This window comes from Taudactylus pleione, unplaced genomic scaffold (genome assembly GCF_031769625.1).
Source record: "Taudactylus pleione unplaced genomic scaffold, aTauple2 ptg000400l, whole genome shotgun sequence".
In the NCBI taxonomy this organism is placed as follows: domain Eukaryota; kingdom Metazoa; phylum Chordata; class Amphibia; order Anura; family Myobatrachidae; genus Taudactylus; species Taudactylus pleione.
The window spans coordinates 2,286,911-2,308,095 of NW_028284802.1; positions in this window are offsets into that span (position 1 = coordinate 2,286,911).

Here is a 21,185-nt window from a genome sequence, read left to right on the forward strand (position 1 = left end):
GTTAGCGCAGGTTTCCATCGGGTGCACTGGTTTCCTCCCGTATCCCAAAAAGAGGTCAGAAATTTAGGGCCTGATACAGAGATGTACACAAACCCGATGGTGGGCTGTCTCGGCATGTTCCGGAGCAGCAGTGGGCATGTTGCATCGCAGTATCCGAGAAGCCGCAGCCATTTGGGTCCCTGCGTCACAGGAAACGGGGGCAGAGGAGCTCCAGCGGCCATTCTGAATAAGCTTAGGCTTACTAAGATGGCCGTTGGTGACCTGATGCTGCTTCCTTGGACACAGAAGCAGGTCACAGAAGCTGGAAGGAGGCGTCTATTTACACAAGACGCCTCCTGCGGCACTAGCATATGTTAACATCGCTGCTGCGTCCGAAGAGCCAGCACTGATGCTAACAGCGTACAGCTATAAATCAGGAGCTTAGACTGTAAACTTGAAGGAAGCAGCGACTGAGGTGAACGATTACTTAGAAAAGCAGCTGTCCACGCCCAAGTGGTTTGAGTCTTATTGGGAGAAAAGCGCTTTATATAGAATTATTTATTATAATTTCCTGGTCTTAGCATACTCCGTCTTATCTTGGTCTTCCTTATGGTCTTTTTGTATCACAGAATATTAACAAATAATGTTTTATTTAAAAAAAAAAATTATTGACTAATATTTCAACAGAACATGGAACAAAACAACACAAAAAAGGTCTAATATTGAATAAAGAAACTATAAATGCCGTGATTCTCTGTATATGGTCACAGCAGCTGCACAAAGTCACCAACTCATGTTGCAATAGTTGCAGAGCGTAAGGGGATTCCCGACAAGGGGGCTTATGCAGAGGGAGCAGTACAACAGTTGCCGGAGCCCAGATTTGCTCTGCGCATGACCACAACTGTGAGCAAACGTATACAAGACCGTACAGATTTATCATTTCTTGTTACACCTGTCTCCAGAGACTTATGACAGGATGGTGGATTGGGGCAGATTGTTGTAAGGGAGCGTTTAACTGTACAAGCGCGTATGTAAATGCCGACCGCCGGCTTCCTGACTGTCTAATCCCGGCTAAGTACTAATGTCAGGCGTCAAAAACCCGACACCCGGCATACCGAATGAAGGTAGACCGGGCGCGGACAGCTGCGCGGGGGGGTAAGGTTTTAGGGCTCCCAGGGGGACTCAGGGTTAGGCACCCCCCTTGGAGGGTTAGGCTAGGGGAAGGGTGGATTAGGCACCCCCGGAGGGAGGTTAGGGTTAGGCACCCCCCCGGGAGACTTAAGTTTAGGCTGCGGGGACGGGGGGGGTTAGGTTTAGGCACATGGGGGGCAGGTTAGCGTTAGGCACCCCTAAGGGAGAGTTAGGGGGGGAAATAGGGTTAGTATACTTACCTTATTAGCGACCTGGCTCTTCACCTCTGCCGGGCTTCCGCTGTCGGTGGTATTACCTACTACACCCATGTGAGCATGTGATAAGGAACATAGGCCCTCATTCAGAGCCGCACGTTAACAACAGTACGCTCGTTGCGTTCCGATGTTGACTAACCGCGCATGCGTCGGTGTTACACTGCGCATGTGCGTACGGCAGATTGCGAGCTTTTTTTCTCTCGTTCCTAAAATAGCGTACAGGAAGTGACATGTCAAATGTGATTGACAGAACAGGGCGTTTTTGGGTGTTGACGGGGGTGGAGATGAAAAAACGCAGGCGTGGCGAGGCGTTTTTGGGGCGTACATACATTAGCAGATGCGAACGTCAAATGTGTTCGGACCGTCTCATACGTCACTGGAACATCCGCTTTCCCTTCAAAATGCTCGCACAGCTTAGGGTCAGGATTACTCGACCACATTGGCGATGGCCTTCTCCTCCGTCCCGGGACTCCACGATGGTGCAGCGATTAATCGCGGCTGGTCAGTAAAGTAATTAGTGTTGGATTGAAATCCGGCTTGGTATGTGTTTGGAAAGCAGGTTATTGGGATAGCACAAAAGCGTACGCAGGTGGAAATCAGAGCTGCTAATGTCATGATTACACAATCAATTAGCGTACATTTTTGGGGTTTTATTTTGGCCACAATTTGGTGGTTATGGCCTATTGTAACAATAATGTCATCATCTTTTAATTAGCTCCCCTTTTTTTTGGTTTACTGTGGAATTTGCATCGCTATGTGATTTTTTAAACGTTCCTTAAAGAGGCCTTTTTTTTTTTTAAAGAGGTCAGTTTTTGCGTTTAAGGCCAGGATTAAATGTAACCCATTTGTCCAATAATGTCACAATACAATGTCAGTGTTTTGTTTTTAATTTATTGTTTACACACAAACAAATTGGCCTAATATTGTATTGCCTTTTTTTGTGGCCAAGATATTTGATCCAAAAAAAAATATAACATAACTACTAACATAAGCGTAAATACAAAATTTAAAAACATTTCACAAGAAAGGAGAGGGAAGTTTTGACCAGAAAGGAATATGAGCCAAGCACAGAAGGAGTGTGGGAAAAGTCGCCATTGCTGTCACCGTTTTCTCGCCCGTTTGGCTGGGTGAGGGTGGGCGCCAGACCGGGTCCGGGATGCCATCGGGCTGGCCTGTCCAGAGGCAGATGTTGTGGCCTCTGGACTAGGCACAGGGCTAGGCACATTTGGAGGATTGGCTGATGTTGTGCCAGAGGTGGAGGATCCGGATGTTCCGGCAGGAAGGGAGGTCGGCTCCACCATGTGCTGGCGAACGAGCTGCTCCAGGGCATCGGCGATGCGGATGTTGGCCCTGGTATTTTCCGCCAGGGCCTGACCAATGGTCACGTTGGCCGCAGCATTTTGCTCCAGGGCCTCAGCCACCCGTATCAGACTGGCGTCCATCCTCTGCAGAATCTCCGTATGGCAATCCGATTTAAAATTGAGTTCTGTGAGGAGGCCCACTGCCTGCGAGGGGGCACGCCCTGGACTGGCTTCTGCAGGGTCCTCAGCCGGATGTACTGGTTCCTCCCCTGCAGAGTCAGCAGAAATTCTGCGGCCAAGGCTCCCCTCTGGAGCAGACTCATCCGCCTCTGTCTCTGTTAGGAAATTGGAGAAAAGACTCACATTAGAATCTACATATTGGCACAATAGCATTTCTGAGTTGGTGACATCACAAGACTTACCTTGGCCAACATGAGGAGCCGCAAAGTCTGGCATGTCCGTATCCATGTTGGACACGCCAAACACCTCCACAGCCTGCACACACCCCTGTGCCATCTCTTCTAAGTCTGTCAACTCCAATGACACAGGGGTGGGACCCCCACCTGTCCCCCTTGCATGCCTAGCCCTGTCGGCAAGTTTTTGTTTGAGACGATATTTGAAGTCTGCCCATCTGTGGAATGAATTTGGAACCATTATCCTTTTTTTTACAATGGGGTTTGTTTATAGGATGGGAAAGTGTTTACTTACCGCCGTTTGACATCCCGGGCTAGACGGACATAATCACCCACCCTATTGACAGCAACGGCGACCTCCTCCCACATTCTCCACTTCTGGCTTTGGCTCATATTCCTGGCTGCCTGGGGCAGGATGTCAACGCACTTCTGGATCAAAACCTCCATCTCCTTGCTTGTGAAATGTGGCTGCCTTTTTTTTTTGGCAGCTTTGGCGGGTTGACTGGGGCCAGCAGTCTCTTCCATGTCATCCTCCTCACCTATTTGGGTAAATATGCAGATTTAGCCACTTCACAACTTGCACAATATTATGTTTTAAAAGAATCATTGACACAAAATGCATGAAGGCCTTACCGCCGCAATTTTAACCATTGTTTCCCTGGTTTGAAGCCATGTCTCTGCTTCCAGCATGAAATCATCCAGAAATTCTATGTGATTTCGTGACGTATTTATACATGCGTCCTTAGTTTGCGGCCGCATCATTGATTGTGCGTCCCTATGATTCATCCTTAATTTGTGCGGGAAAATAAACACTATTTATGGCTTGGTGTGTGTGGATTCGAGGTGGGGTTGTTGGAGTGTTGTCGGTTAAGTGGTTTGGATTTGGTTGGTTGCGTTTGGAGGATTTTGCAGAGTTGTTTTTTTGTTTGTTTTTGCTACATTTCTTTGGTTTTTCCGTTCGCATTTTTTTCATTTTTTCAACATCCTTTCCTGATTTGGTAAGTTTTGTGCATTCAAATTTGTGGCCAATTGGTGTATTCTTCTGTTTTGTGGTTCGTTAATTTGTTTAACACTCATTTCATCTTTTTTAGTTTTTTTTGGTTTTCGGACCCAAAGAAGTTTTTTGTGGAAATCTTATATATTCGAGTTGGGTAAGTCCATTTTTTGTCTTGCATTTGCGAATTAATTACCGCATTTTTGACTGTTGGTGTAGTGACTTGCATTTGCGAATTAATTACCGCATTTTTGACTGTTGGTGTAGTGACTTGCATTTGCGAATTAATTACCGCATTTTTGACTGTTGGTGTAGTGACTTGCATTTGCGAATTAATTACCGCATTTTTGACTGTTGGTGTAGTGACTTGCATTTGCGAATTAATTACCGCATTTTTGACTGTTGGTATAGTGACTTGCATTTGCGAATTAATTACCGCATTTTTGACTGTTGGTGTAGTGACTTGCATTTGCGAATTAATTACCGCATTTTTGACTGTTGGTGTAGTGACTTGCATTTGCGAATTAATTACCGCATTTTTGACTGTTGGTGTAGTGACTTGCATTTGCGAATTAATTACCGCATTTTTGACTGTTGGTGTAGTGACTTGCATTTGCGAATTATTTACCGCATTTTTGACGGCTTATTCATCATATAATCCAGTTTTGCTTTTCCCTTTTCCATTTTTTGGGTCCATTTGAACCCTATTTGACGTACGGTGTGCAATGTAGTTTTCATCGATGGCCAAATGTGTTTTTCCGCTATTTTCTGTGTTGGCTTGCAACAATTTTTAAACAAAAAAAACACCCTCTAAATTTTTGAAGTCTCATTGTTGGCTTTTTTACAGTTTATACGTATCATGACAATACCCCGGCATGTAAGCAGCTATGGATGGTATCAGAAAGCTAAGTTGTTTTTTCTTACTTTTGGGGTGGGTCAAAAGCCTTACATTGTAAACTTTGAATTTCAGGTATATCTGGGGCGAATTGTTCTGGCCCTGCTCCCGGAAGACGACCAACCTCAAACTCGTCCCAGGCGTAGGCATCGTAGGCATGCAAGGCCCCAGATATTTCGAACACGTGTCACCCTTTTTGGAATGCCCGATGATGAGGTTTTAAGACGCTACCGTCTACCTCCCAAAATCATCATAGACACTCTCTCATTAATAGAAAGTGATCTTGAGCGGCAAATTGACAGTCCAACAGCAATACCACCACTGACGCAATTTATGGCGGTGTTACATTTCTGTGCCTCAGGATCATTTCAAACAACGGTGGGAATAGTGGCGGGCATCTCCCAATCCTCCTTTTCCAGGATCCTGAGGGCAGTGATGGAGGCACTTTTCAAGCACCTCCATCATTTTATTAAAATGCCTTTGGATATGGGTGCCCTTAGTGTGGCCAAGGCCAATTTTTACCAAATAGCTGGCTTCCCACACATCATAGGGGTTGTGGATGGTACTCACATACCACTTCAGCCTCCAGCACGGCTGGAGGCAATATTTAGAAACAGGAAACACTATCACTCCCTGAATGTAATGGTGGTATGTGATGCCTCCCTCCAGATCCTGTCCCTGAATGCTAAATTACCCGGAAGTGCTCATGACTCCTTCGTCATCCGGCAATCAGGGATATGGCAGAAATTAACCAACCTACAAGCTGGTGATGCGTGGCTTCTGGGTAAGTGGAGACCTTTAGTACCTAACAATGTTAAGCTTGATACACAGTGTTCCTGATGTGGTCTATTTTTGTTCACAGGAGACAGTGGATACCCTTGCATGTCCTGGCTGCTCACTCCTTATTTGGCTCCCACACCAGGGCCACAAAGTGCGTATAATTCCGCACTTACAGCCACCAGGCAAGTGGTGGAGCGCTGTATCGGCCTTTTAAAAGGCCGATTCAGATGCCTCCACCGCTCTGGTGGCGAGCTCATGTATGTGCCGGATATGGTGTCGAAAATTGTGGTCCTGTGTGGGATATTTCACAACATTGCCATAAGGAGTGGTGTCCCAATGCAGCCAGAGGATGCCTTACCTGAGGATGGCCCCCCCGAGGTTGGTCGAAGGTCAGTATGTGGGGGGGCCATACGCGATGATGTGGTGGCCAGATTTTTTAGGTAAGTTTGAACAAAACTCCAGTGTTTATACCTAATGTGTTTGTGTTTTTTGGCGAACATCTAATTTATTTTTAATTTTCTCACCATCTTCTGTTTGTTCACATAATCTTTGGCACTCCAACGCTCACTACTTCCTGCTACCCTTACCAAACCTGGATCTGGTCCTTTTGGGCATATATTCTTGAACCCATATCGCAACGCCATGTTTGTGGAATCATGTTGGCATGGTCCTTCGTCAACCAGTTCTTGATTTTGTGTTTTTATTTAATTATTTCTTGGTATGTGTTGTATTTGAATTTATCACTGTGTATTTTCTTTGGGAGTGACCACTTTGTTTTCTCTGTTATGTTGTCAATAAATGTTTGAAGAGTGAAATGGTCTTCCTTTTTTGGGACGTTAACAGCAAGTGTAACCAGGTTAACACAAGTTACATTTGACTAAGGGGTAAACCAGTACTGACGCCAGTTGAGCAAAACTGAAATATGTTTTCAGCTTCCCAATCCACACCAAAAGGAAGCCTGGCCCAACCTTGGGATTTGTAAGATTGGCCTAAGCAGCTTGCGCACCAAGTAGGAACCTGGAAAATGTAGAAATCTGAAATTGACACTACACCCAAAAAGGGAAATGACATTGTTACTGTTATGTGTTTCTGGTGTCTGTTTGACATACAAAGACAAAACACAATCTAACTTTTAAAAAAGGGAAATCCTTGCAGGAACTTATGTCAGGCTAAACTATCTTGGTTTTGGTTTTTAAAAATGAGCCACAACGTATATTTGTCTTAATAAATTTATTTGGAAAATAGAACAAAAAAAAATAATCTAATGCCGAAGGAGGCCAGACAGCCGGTCGAGGGCCACCAGAAGGCCGATTACATGGTGGCGCATCTGCCCCACAACATCCGCCACCTCTTGCCGACGCCTCTGTTCCTCTGTGGGTGAGAAAAGTGTGTGGGTTAATACAACAATAGGGACTCCACAGAAAAACATAAAAAAAAAACCAAATCACTCCTAAACCCAAAAACTGAAATAAAAAGGGTGGGCTGGCAAAAATACAAGGCCTAGGTACAAATTCCCACAGGTATGATATGTGTATGCTTAAATCACCAGGAAGAGGTAAAGGCAAACCTTCACAATCAACAAAAGTCAAGCCACAAAAACACGAAGAAAGGCACGACACATGATTACATACAAACAGTTTGTGCTTTAAAAAAAAAAAAAAAAAAACATACCGGGAAACAAATCGGGAGCTCCGGCCAAACCTCCATGATCCTCCTCGGAGGATCCGTCATTCCCCAAAGAATGGGGCGGAGTTATGCTGGACTCCGGGGAGGGGGTAATTGGAAGAGGGGTGGGTGGAGGAGAGGGGGAAGTGGGACGGAGGGGAAGGAGGCCCGACATTTCCGGGAGAGGGTCTGGGAAGGATGGGGAGGAGTGGGGAATAGGGGAAAGATTTGGGGTGGAGTGTTGGCTGGGGGTTGGGGAGAGTGGGCGGGAACGCCGACGTTGACGGCGGAGTCTTGGCTGTCCCCCTAAAATATGTCAAATAAATTGCGTTTAGTTTATGGACAAATCCGGGCAAACAAACAAAAAAAAAAAAATAATAAAAAATAAAACCAAAAAAAATAGCAGTAGAATTAAAAATTCTGAAAAAGAGGGGAAACATGCAGACGCAGATATGAGTACCAATAATAAATAGAACAGACAGGAAAACATGCAGACGCAGATATGAGTACCAATAATAAATAGAACAGACAGGAAAACATGCAGACGCAGATATGAGTACAAATAATAAATAGAACAGACAGGAAAACATGCAGACGCAGATATGAGTACAAATAATAAATAGAACAGACAGGAAAACATGCACACGCAGATATGAGTACAAATAATAAATAGAACAGACAGGAAAACATGCACACGCAGATATGAGTACAAATAATAAATAGAACAGACAGGAAAACATGCACACGCAGATATGAGTACAAATAATAAATAGAACAGACAGGAAAACATGCACACGCAGATATGAGCACAAATAATAAATAGAACAGACAGGAAAACATGCACACGCAGATATGAGTACAAATAATAAATAGAACAGACAGGAAAACATGCACACGCAGATATGAGTACAAATAATAAATAGAACAGACAGGAAAACATGCACACGCAGATATGAGTACAAATAATAAATAGAACAGACAGGAAAACATGCACACGCAGATATGAGTACAAATAATAAATAGAACAGACAGGAAAACATGCACACGCAGATATGAGTACAAATAATAAATAGAACAGACAGGAAAACATGCACACGCAGTTTGCCCCACAAACACAAACATGAAAACCACAATACATAACACTTACTTGCCAGGATCTGCATGCGAAAGCATGCCAGCAAGCGGGGCGTTCGCCGTTGCAGGTCGGACCACCTGCGCTCCAGCTGCCCGATGTTTCGGCGTGAGCCGAAGGACCGCAGGCGGGACCGTACCTCCGCATACGCGGAGCGCTTCTGCCGGTTGGTCATGGGTTGAGGCTGGCTGGTGATCCGGCGATCCATGACCTCCGTAAGCACCAGCAGCTCACGCCTGGTGAATGCGGAGGCTCTCATGATGGCAATGGTGTTTTTCTTAAAAATCATTTTTGATAAAGTGTGTAAAAATTTTCTGATTGGCTAATGTATTTTGGAAATTAACAGGAGCAATTTTATTGGTTAGTGTATGAGTCATGTGTTCGACAGGGCCAGAAATCTCTGGAGAGTTAGGATAGGCTTGATGCAGTGACATGCGTAAGCAAATTTAAATAAAGAAATGAACCCAGGGAAATATGCGGGGATCCACAGCAATAGTACAATTGTTTAATTGTGGTTCACATGTTTTTTGAACAATAAAAGCGAATGTTTCATCCGTACGTATTCTGCGGGTAAACACAAACACGGACAAGAGTAAAGTTTCTTGCATTGTGTTGAAAAAAAACAAACAATTAAGCTAATTGATACATTGATTGGCATGATACGATTGATGGAGGTAGGCAGAATAAAGGAGCAGGTAATCGACATCTGACAAGGCCACTTCCTGTTTATACGTGTGCGTGCGTTCCTTTCAAGCCATTTCGGGGATGTACGCTCGCTATTTCGTACGCTCGTTAGTTAGAGGAGGGGTCGTCAGAGTTTAGGGAGGAATTTTAGATGCGAACGAAAATACGAGCGAGCCATTGAATTTAAATATTTTTGTACGTACGCCTAACGTACGTGCGCCCGCTTGCGAGTGGGTCTGAATGAGGGCCATAGATTGTAAGCTCCACTGGGGCAGGGACTGATGTGAATGGCCAAATATTCTCTGCGGAATACGTGTGCGCTATATAAATAACTGGTAATAAATAAATAATCTATATAATAAAATCAAGTGCTGATAAGAGAAATAAACAGGAGGGTCAAGAGAGAGAGATGGTGTAAGAAAGGGAGAGAAAATGCAGTGGGAGAAAAGAGAAACAGGAGGAAAAAAGGCACCGATGGGGCAACATGTTATTTATTTACATTTTTGCAGCTCTGTGTGTTTTAGCATATTTGTTTTATGTATATATGGTGTTTTCACTGTATTTCACTGCACCTCCAAGTTACGCCCCTGGTTGCTAGAAGACGACTCCTGACTTTCGACATCATGATGACACACTTGGGCAGCACAGACGGTGTAATGGTAGCATTACTGCCTCACAGCACTGAGGTCGTTGGTTCGATACCCACTACGGCCCTAACTGTGTGGAGTTTGTATATTCTCCCTGTGCTTGCGTGGGTTTCCTCCGGGTACTCCGGTTTCCTCCCACACTCCAAAAATATACTGGTAGGTTAATTGGCTCCTAACAAAATTACCCCTAGTGTGTATGTGTGTGTGCATGTGATAGGGAATATAGATTGTAAGCTCCACTGGGGCAGGGACTGATGTGAATGGCCAAATATTCTCTGTAAAAGCGCTGCGGAATATGTGTGCGCTATATAAATAACTGGTAATAAATAAAATAAATAAATAATAAATCATCAGCAATGGACATTGGACCTCATTCAGAGCCGCTCGCAAAATGCAAGCGCTCGCTCTGAATGAGGGCGGCCGCATCTGAAAAATGATCCGGCCTCCTGGCCGCTCGCTAGGCTGTGGGTTACTACCCACAGCTTTAACGAGCAGCCAGGATGATGGTCGCGATGGTCAAGACCATCGCGACCATCGGGGCTTGCGACGAGACCCTTGAGGTAGGGTCTCATCTGCCGCAAGCCCCAGAGCTTTCGGCTCTAATAGAGCCGGAAGCTCTCCCACTGACATCACTGGTGATGTCAGTGGGGCCTCCCACAAATGGCAAGCGTTCGCTTGGGAACGCCTCCGTTTGTGAAGCCACCCCCCCGCCATGCCTACAAAACGGGTCGAGCTGTCGATCATCATCGACAGCCGCCCCTTTTGTAGTGAGCCCCGGAGCGAGAGAATTTCTCTCTCGCTCCGGGGCTTGCGCACGCGCAGTGCGGTCGCTGCGCATGTGCACAGCCAAACATCAACCCGCTTGCGAGCGCTCAAGTGCATGTGAGTGGGTCTGAATGAGGTCCATTGTCTTCTGAATGGGGTGCTGATGCACCTGGGAGACATTTTCCTCGCCGTCTGTTATCCCTGAGGAAAGTTTAGTGATTTATCCACAATATTTAAAATAGCAATTTTCTTAAAGGCAAAACCATCATATACATTTCTAATGCAACGTTTTTACTGTATACTTACCTGCTGTTCAGTAAGACTCCCGATTTATGGACTCACTTTGGGGCAGGCTACGGTCACGGATCCCATTTGTCTTTCTTGTAAAGTCTGGATGAAGTAGCAGGGCCATGATGCCGCAGTTTGCGTAATCAGGGCCCAGTGCAAGGTGACAGCATTATGCAGTAGTGGGCGGGGTCTGAGGCAAACTGTGTTGAGATGGCCCCACTGCCAGCTGTACGATGACGTATTGCGCAGAAGCGGTCAGGACCATGATGACCCTAATCGTGTTATCACTTTCCCCTTGGACCACCCCAATTAGAAATCCCAGCATAGCTGGGTGCCAGGGAAAGTGTGAGTGCGGCATACTCACGTTTGTTGCACATTCTGCAGATAGTCAGCTATGTGGGCGGCAGGTCACTTCTGCGTCAGTCTGTTCTCTTGGCTCAGTTCCCCTCAGCTCTCCTGCGGTTCCTTCTCTGGAGAAGGAGCACTTCCTCTGTGATCTTTGACACACGCCCTGGCAGCAGGGCACAGAGGATGGGGGCAGGTGGTTGCTGGCAGCACAGAGGAAATGCAGCTCAGACAGCCTCACATCACATTAATACAATACTGTCAGTTATTACCATATTAGAGTTGTCGCTGCAGCTTCCCTGGTAACAGCAGCGATGGCAACACCGTCCATGTCTGAATCGGGCCCATGGTCTGAGCGACACCACCAGGCGAGGACTTTTTGGTTACGGAAGGTTCAGGAAGACAGCAACAGAGTGATATAAATGACACAATACACACACAGTTTAAGTTAATTAATTAATAGGATTTATTGGTACTTAATTTTGATTTCTAATTAATTCTGATAATGGTCCAATACAGCACAATTCACACTCGGGAGCTTCGCCCTATCACAATAGGCCAGATGGGTACATCAGATCCAGCACTTTCTGCAGAGACTGGGAGACGGGATTTAAGGCTACAGACTTCCGCATTTCACACCTAATTATAGGGCTCCTAACAAAGACCGGATACTATATACCTTATATGGTCATAATATTCAAATAAATATTAGCAATAGGGGGTAGCATTGCCTCAAATATAGTTATTGGCAAAATATAACAAATTTCATTGACATTTATATGTTCAAGGCTCATTGCATTAAGCAATACAACTAGTCATAACATAACTACAGCACATTTCTTTCAGAATCATATCAAAGGACAACCTCTAAACATAATTAAATGTTAGTATCAAACTGCATAGCTGAATGAATAGAAAAACATTCTAAATACATTAATACAATCACTAATATATACATTAAAAGTACTCTGAACAGTTTAACAGCAAAACAGCACCACAGCCATTTTGTTTGCATCACCTGTCACAGCTTCCCCTCCCAATTCAACCCCTGCAATGCTTAGTATGAGTCCCACGGGTGTGGTAAAGTTTGTCAGCATTCATCATGTGACATTCATTATGGTAACAGGAAAATGTCTACATGGTTATAATTACAACATGCAGCAAGTTGACATTCATTATGTCAACATGATTAGAATGTAAACAGTATGTCCCTGGTGGTCTAGTGGTGACTTACCTAGTACGGTGGGTCCAGTGGCTTCAGCGATAGCTGCTTGATCCAAAATGACTTCCGGTAGATCCTACGTGGCTTCCAGCGGTAAGTATGACTAATCCTATCCCCTAGCCCTCCCCCTAGTGCCTAACCCTCCTCTCCTGTGGCCTTACCCTATCTTACCCCTAGTGCCTAACAATAACCTACCTTCCTGTAGCCTTACCCTATCCTCCCCTCCTGTGACCTATACCTATCCTCCCCCTAGTGCCTAACCCTATCCTCCCCTTCTATGACCTATACCTATCCTCCCCCTAGTGCCTTACCCTATCCTCCCCTCCTGCAGCCTAGCCCTCTCCCTAGTGCCTAACCATAACCTCCCCTCCCATAGCCTATCCCTAATGTTTCCCCTAGTGCCTAACCTCCCCTACCGTAGCCTAACCCTCCCCCTAGTGCCTAACCCTAACCTCCCCTACCGTAGCCTAACCCTCCCCCTAGTGCCTAACCCTAACCTCCCCTACCATAGCCTAACCCACCCCCTAGTGCCTAACCTCCCCTACCGTTGCCTAACCCACCCCCTAGTGCCTAACCCTCCCCCTAGCACCTAATCCTAACCTCCCCTCCAATGGCCTAACCCTAACGTTCCCCCTAGTGCCTAGCCCTATCCTCCCCTACCATAGCCTAACCCTCCCCCTAGAGCCTAACCCTACCCTCCGGTAGCCTAACTCTAACCCTCCTCTCTGGTAGCCTTACCCTTTGCTGCCATTACACATGTTGACATTGCGAATATGCCAACATGTTTAATGTTGTCATGCCAGCTGTCAACATTGTGATGTTGATATTTACAATTTCGACATCCCAGTCCCACTCATCCTTAGGAGATAAGGGGATAATCACATCAAGCTTGTTACTTATTTATATTTCATTTATATAAAGCGTCTCCGTGGATAAATACACTAATGGCCCACTTAGACAGCAAGTATTTTCCATTTAGGATTATACAAATTATATATAACAATAAATGTTAGTAATTTAAAAGCACCAATAATAAGCAATAATAACTATAATAGTGACAGATCTTAATATTATCCATATACTAAAGCACACGCATATGACGATACAATTGAAATGGACCATATTTACAGATATTTGATACTGATCCCGAAAAGATGTCTAAGTGGCCATTACAGATGGCATGCCGATGTGATTTTTATCTTCATGGTCTCATGTAACTACTACATAATACTTGCCGACATTCTGGTTGCACGGCAATGAGGCGTGGCACGGCAATGGGGTGTGGCGCGGCATAAGGGGGGCAGGGCGGGGACTTGACAGCGTTGGGGCGGATTGGGGAAGTGACTGCGCCATTGTGGCACCGCCTCTGCTACATAATGCAGAGAATACCGGCATTGTGAAGCAGGGGGTGGGGCCACGATGACGGGATTCAGCGTGAATCACGTCATCCGTGCTTAGGCGGACGTCCAGGACACTTACCTACTTTTCCGGGCAGCCGGGAGTGCTACCCGATTTTATGGAGCCTCCCAGCCATTCCGGAGGTGTTGGTAAGTATGAGTTACTGTATCAGTATGCTGGAAAGTGGCAGCCATTTTCTTGTAGCACTCGTCCTCCTCTTTCATCTCCCCCAGGGAGATCACTAATATTTCAGGGAGTCTTCCTGACATTCTGGGACAGTCAGCAAGTACAGATGTGTCCTCATACAGCTAGGGGGATATTTACTAAAGTTCAGTTTGGGTCGATTTTTCTGCAATATCCCTGAGGTTTACTAAAGCCCAAATTGAGGGCAACTCGCAGGTTAAACACGACTTAACACAAGAATTGGAGACAATACACCATCGGACCAAACATTGTATCAATAACATGGACTCAAGCAGGGGTGTATCTACCCATTGGCCAGGATGGCACTCGCCAGGGGCACCAGCCAAAGGAGGGGCGCCGCCCGGCAGTGCCACCAGAAGCCAATGGGTGGACTAGCCCCACTAGTCTCCCAGGCCCCACAAGTGTAGGGCAGACCGCAGTGAGAGCGGTCTGCCCTACACAGCAACAGTGTTTGTTATAGCAGCCAGCCAATGAGAGTCAGACAGACTCTCATTGGCTGCTGCTTCCATGGATGGAGCCGGCTGGAGCTCACTCATGAGCTCCGCCTTCCGGCTCCCCCTGCAGCGGGTGATGGGAGAGACGTCATGATGTCTCTCCCATCCCATAGTGCAGAGCCAGAGCGGGCCCGGATGAGTGGACAGCGGCGGACGTCGGCAGGAGCGGGGCTCAGGTGAGTTGCTTTTTTTTTCCTGAGTGTGTGTGCTTTTTTCTGGCACAGCACAGGGAGGGAGTGTGGCTACTAGGGGACACTGTATAGGGGGGCCACTACTGGGGGCACGTTATAGGGGGGGATGGCCGCTACTGGGGGCACTGTATAGGGACTACTACTACTGGGGGCAATGTATAAGGGGGACTATTACTGGGGGTAATACATAAGGGGGACTACTACTGGGGGCACTGCATAGGGGGGACTCGTACTGGGGGTACTTACTGAAATTATGAGGGGAGGGGGGCGCCAGTCCATTATCTTGCCAGGGGTGCTCGGATCCCTAGATACACTCCTGGACTCAAGTAAGAATCACGGATTTACTAAGAATTGTGTTTGTCAAATCAATCAAAATCACACCAAGGGCCTCATTCAGAGATGGGCGGTAATGCGATCGCAGCTGCGATTTCTTACGCAATGCAGCTGCGAAAATATGTTAGCACAGGTCATCCAAGCATAAAGATGTCCATTGCTGCCTTCTTACCTGCATACGACGACGCACACCAGTGTAAATATCGGTATCATCGATGCTCATCGGCGGCCATTTTTCCTTTGCGGCAGGTCTGACCAGCCGCAGCCATGGTATCTCTCCTGACACGCAGAGCTGCGTATGCACTCGCAGTGGCTAATTTATACACACCCATGAAACGGTGATAAAACGGCCAGGCACGCCTGCGTTTTTCTCACCACATCCCGTCACCCACCCCAAACGCTGACTTCCTGTCAATTACTGTGCAATGTTTTCTGAAGTGCGTCTGTAATTGCAGTGCGATCGCAGCGCACGTACAGTGCAGCTTATACGCATGTGCAATGGCTAACAATCGCTCGTTTGCACCTTCCGTCTCTGATGCAGGACCCAAAATCACAGCACAGTGCACAAAATAAATAGACCTGCCTGTGAGCAGCGTGTTTAACCGAAGGTTTTGGGGGTCTTTTTACTAAGCAGTGTTAGGAGCAGGGGCGGAACTAGCGGCGGTGCAGCCGGTGCCTTGCACCGGGGCCCGCTGTGGTGCAGTGGCCCATGGCCGCCTGCATCCAACAGCGCCACTGCCCACCGACCTGGTTCCCATTAAGTAAATGGTTGGAGCCGGAGCTGGGCCCGCTTCGGCCGCTCTGGCTCCAACATGACAGATACCCGCCTTGGCCTGGCCCCATGTTAAGACACGGCATGTGTGACGTTATGACATCATGTGCGCCATGTAATTACAAGGGGCCGAGCTGCTGGAATAAGAGGATCGAGAGGAGCCACGGATCGAGAGGAGCAGAAGAGGAAGAAGGAAATAAGGTAAGTGGCGGTGGTAATTGGGGGGGGAAGAGGCTGACACACATGCTGGGAGGGGGAAGAGGCTGAGACACACACTGGGGCTTGGGGGGAAGAGGCTGAGACGCTGAGGCTGGGACACACGCTGGGGGGGAAGAACGAGGCAGAGACACGCTGGGGATGGAGAGAGAATGAGGCTGACATGCTGGGGCTGGGGGGAGAGAATGAGGCAGACACGCTGGGGCTGGGGGAGAGATTGAGGCTGACACACTGGGGCTGGGACACATGCTGGGGCTGGGGGAGAGAATGAGGCTGACATGCTGGGGCTGGGGGAGAGAATGAGGCTGACACGCTGGGGCTGGGGGAGAGAATGAGGCTGACATGCTGGGGCTGGGGGAGAGAATGAGGCTGACACGCTGAGGGGAGAGAATGAGGCTGACACGCTGGGGCTGGGGGGAGAGAATGAGGTTGACACGCTGGGGCTGGGACACATGCTGGGTCTGGGGGAGAGAATGAGGCTGACACGCTGGGGCTGGGGGAGAGAATGAGGCTGACACGCTGGGGCTGGGGGAGAGAATGAGGCTGACACGCTGGGGCTGGGACACATGCTGGGGCTGGGGGAGAGAATGAGGCTGACACGCTGGGGCTGGGGGAGAGAATGAGGCAGACACGCTGGGGCTGGGGGAGAGAATGAGGCTGACATGGTGGGGCTGGGGGAGAGAATGAGGCTGACACGCTGAGGGGAGAGAATGAGGCTGACACGCTGGGGCTGGGGGAGAGAATGAGGCTGACACGCTGGGGCCGGGGGAGAGAATGAGGCTGACACGCTGGGGCCGGGGGAGAGAATGAGGCTGACACACTGGGGCCGGGGGAGAGAATGAGGCTGACACACTGGGGCTGGGGGAGAGAATGAGGCTGACACGCTGGGCCTGGGGGAGAGAATGAGGCTGACACGATGGGGCTTAGGGGGAGAACGAGGCTGACACGCTGGGGCTGGGATACATGCTGGGCTGGGGGAGAGAATGAGGCTGACACGCTGGGGCTGGGGGAGAGAATGAGGCTGACACGCTGGGGCTGGGGGGAGAGAATGAGGCTGACACGCTGGGGCTGGGGGGAAAGAATGAGGCTGACACGCTGGGGCTGGGGGAGAGAATGAGGCTGACACGCTGGGGCTGGGGGAGAGAATGAGGCTGACACGCTGGGGCTCGGGGAGAGAATGAGGCTGACACGCTGGGGCTGGGGGAGAGAATGAGGCTGACACGCTGGGGCTGGGGGAGAGAATGAGGCTGACACGCTGGGGCTGGGGGAGAGAATGAGGCTGACACGATGGGGCTTAGGGGGAGAACGAGGCTGACACGCTGGGGCTGGGACACATGCTGGGGCTGGGGGGAGAGAATGAGGCTGACACGCTGGGGCTGGGGGAGAGAATGAGGCTGACACGCTGGGGCTGGGGGAGAGAATGAGGCTGACACGCTGGGGCTGAAGGGAGAGAAGGAGGCTGACACGCTGGGGCTGGGGGAGAGAATGAGGCTGACACGCTGGGGCTGGGGGGAGAGAATGAGGCTGACATGCTGGGCCTGGGGGAGAGAATGAGGCTGACACGCTGGGGCTGGGGGAGAGAATGAGGCTGACACGATGGGGCTTAGGGGGAGAAGAGGCTGACACGCTGGGGCTGGGACACATGCTGGGGCTGGGGGGAGAGAATGAGGCTGACACGCTGGGGCTGGGGGAGAGAATGAGGCTGACACGCTGGGGCTGGGGGAGAGAATGAGGCTGACACGCTGGGGCTGAAGGGAGAGAAGGAGGCTGACACGCTGGGGCTGGGGGAGAGAATGAGGCTGACACGCTGGGGCTGGGGGGAGAGAATGAGGCTGACATGCTGGGCCTGGGGGAGAGAATGAGGCTGACACGCTGGGGCTGGGGGAGAGAATGAGGCTGACACGATGGGGCTTAGGGGGAGAACGAGGCTGACACGCTGGGGCTGGGACACATGCTGGGGCTGGGGGGAGAGAATGAGGCTGACACGCTGGGGCTGGGGGAGAGAATGAGGCTGACACGCTGGGGCTGGGGGAGAGAATGAGGCTGACACGCTGGGGCTGAAGGGAGAGAAGGAGGCTGACACGCTGGGGCTGGGGGAGAGAATGAGGCTGACACGCTGGGGCTGGGGGGAGAGAATGAGGCTGACATGCTGGGCCTGGGGGAGAGAATGAGGCTGACACGCTGGGGCTGGGGGAGAATGAGTCTGACACGCTGGGGCTGGGGGATAGATTGAGGCTGACACGCTGGGGCTGGGGGGAAAGAATGAGGCTGACAGGCTGGGGCTGGGGGAGAGAATGAGGCTGACACGCTGGGGCTGGGGGAGAGAATGAGGCTGACACGCTGGGGCTGGGGGAGAGAATGAGGCTGACACGCTGGGGCTGGGGGAGAGAATGAGGCTGACACGCTGGGGCTGGGGGAGAGAATGAGGCTGACACGATGGGGCTTAGGGGGAGAACGAGGCTGACACGCTGGGGCTGGGACACATGCTGGGGCTGGGGGGAGAGAATGAGGCTGACACGCTGGGGCTGGGGGAGAGAATGAGGCTGACACGCTGGGGCTGAAGGGAGAGAAGGAGGCTGACACGCTGGGGCTGGGGGAGAGAATGAGGCTGACACGCTGGGGCTGGGGGGAGAGAATGAGGCTGACATGCTGGGCCTGGGGGAGAGAATGAGGCTGACACGCTGGGGCTGGGGGAGAATGAGGCTGACACGCTGGGGCTGGGGGATAGATTGAGGCTGACACGCTGGGGCTGGGGGAGAGGATGAGACTGACATGCTGGGGCTGGGGGAGAGAATGAGGCTGACACGATGGGGCTTAGGGGGAGAACGAGGCTGACACGCTGGGGCTGGGACACATGCTGGGAGTGGGGGGAGAGAATGAGGCTGACACGCTGGGGCTGGGGGAGAGAATGAGGCTGACACGCTGGGGCTGGGGGGAGAGAAGGAGGCTGACACGCTGGGGCTGGGACACATGCTGGGGCTGGGGGGGAGAATGAGGCAGACACGCTGGGGCTGGGACATATGCTGGGCTGGGGGAGAGAATGAGACTGACACGCTGGGGCTGGGGGAGAGAATGAGGCTGATACGCTGGGGCTGGGGGAGAGAATGAGGCTGACACGCTGGGGGGAGAGAATGAGGCTGACACGCTGGGACTGGGACACACGCTGGGGCTGGGGGAGAGAATGAGGCTGACATGCCGGGGCTGGACAGACTGGATTTACTGACTGGGGCGGCAGTGAGGGGTGGTGACAAAACAAGGCTGGGCAGCAGGACAGACACTGGATTTAATTACTGGGGGAAGTGAGGGGTGGTGGAAAAATGTTGGTTGTGCGGGGTGCCAGGAATGGGCGGGGTGGGGGAGCCCAAAGCATATTCTTGCACCTGGGCCCACCACTCTCTAGTTCTGCCACTGGTTAGGAGACAGAGTGAAAAGTGATAAGAAAGTGATAAGGTGCTAGCCAATCAGCTCCCAACTGCCATCTCACAGGCTGTGTTTGAAAAATGACAGTTGGGAGCTGATTGGCTGGCACCTTATCACTTTTCCCTCTGTCTCCTAACACTGCTTAGTAAATAGACCCCATTGTGTTTAAATTAGTAAATTAAGGGTTAATAAAAAAAATGTGTGGGGTCCCCACCAAAGCATAACTAGCCCCAGACCTCTGAGCCTGGTCTAGTCATGGAAAATCGAGGGAAAAACCGGCATGGTGTCCCCCTTATTTTCCAGTAACCATCACCGGTCGGAACCAGCCTGTGGGCTTGTACTATAGCAGGAAGAGACACAGCATGGGGTATAACCAGTCCAAAACTGGTCCCCACGGTTGGAAATCTTCAGAAAGCGGGGACCCAAAAAATTAAATGTGGTCCCCTAGAAACAACCACCCCTGGAGGCTTTGGGAGCAAGGCTATTGGTGTAAAATTTAGAATTAATATTGTTCTATACAGTGTAACAAGAGGCCCCGATTGGTTATCCAATTGTCCAACGACAATTGGATAACCACATATGCCAGAATGTCCAATCATTTAGGGCCCGCTGGCATCTTTACTTCCACTGTAAATAAAATATAAAATGAACAATAGTAGGGCCGGGATGCACTAAACGGTAAATGCGGTAAAACCCCTGTTTACCACATTTTCCGTATGCATCAATCTCCTGGCCGCCGGGCTCCGATGCGGAGGGTAACGCCAGCTTTTGCTAGCATTACCCTATAGAAGCCTATGGGCTTCTACCGCATCGCGCTGCTATGAGGGATCGGATCCCTCCCAGCATGCCCTGCGGCCGCCTCGTCACTCTGCACATGCACAGATGGACTCCCGGGTCATAAACCCGGAAGCCCACGGCGCAGGGCAGATCGCAAAGGACAGCTCTTATCGGAAGAGATGGCCTTTGTGCTGCTGATCGCATATGTTAGTGCATATGCGATCAGCAGTGAGGTGGCATCTGGCGGCAAGTACTGCGAGGTTTTAGTGCATCTCGCCCTAGGACTGACTGATTTAGGGGCTGATTCAGCATTGCACGTAAGTGCAATGCTGAAGGCAGATTCCCGATTATCGGGAATCTGTGCATGCGCAGTAACCGTTCTGCAAATGTGCAGAACAGGTCCAACATGATCGCACGCAGCCCCTGTTATGCCGCTGCCTGGGTGCGGATGTCCGGTGTTCCCCCAAACGGGGGCTTGTCGGCCCCATTTTCCAGGAATGGCAAGGCCAGGGGCAGAGGCTTTTAAGAGGCAGTGCAGGGGCAGCCGACGTTCCAGCAAACAGGGGCGTGTCCACCACATTTTCTGGGAGTGGCAAGACCAGATGCAGTGTCCACAGACGCAGTTTCCTGGCCTTGCATGCCGGTCAGCCTGCGTAAGCTGAGGTTTGAAAAAGGCCACAGTGGGAGCCCGAAATGTGTTGCCCTTGCTCTGTATACAACCAAGTCCGGATAACATTTTACTCCTGGGGACTAGGTGGACGGTGCTGGGCTGTACGGGACTTGCTGCCAGTAAAGGTGACGTAACTACAGATCTGACTCGAGTGGTCAGAGGTCCGGTGTAAGCTTTGACTGCAAGTGGCTTTT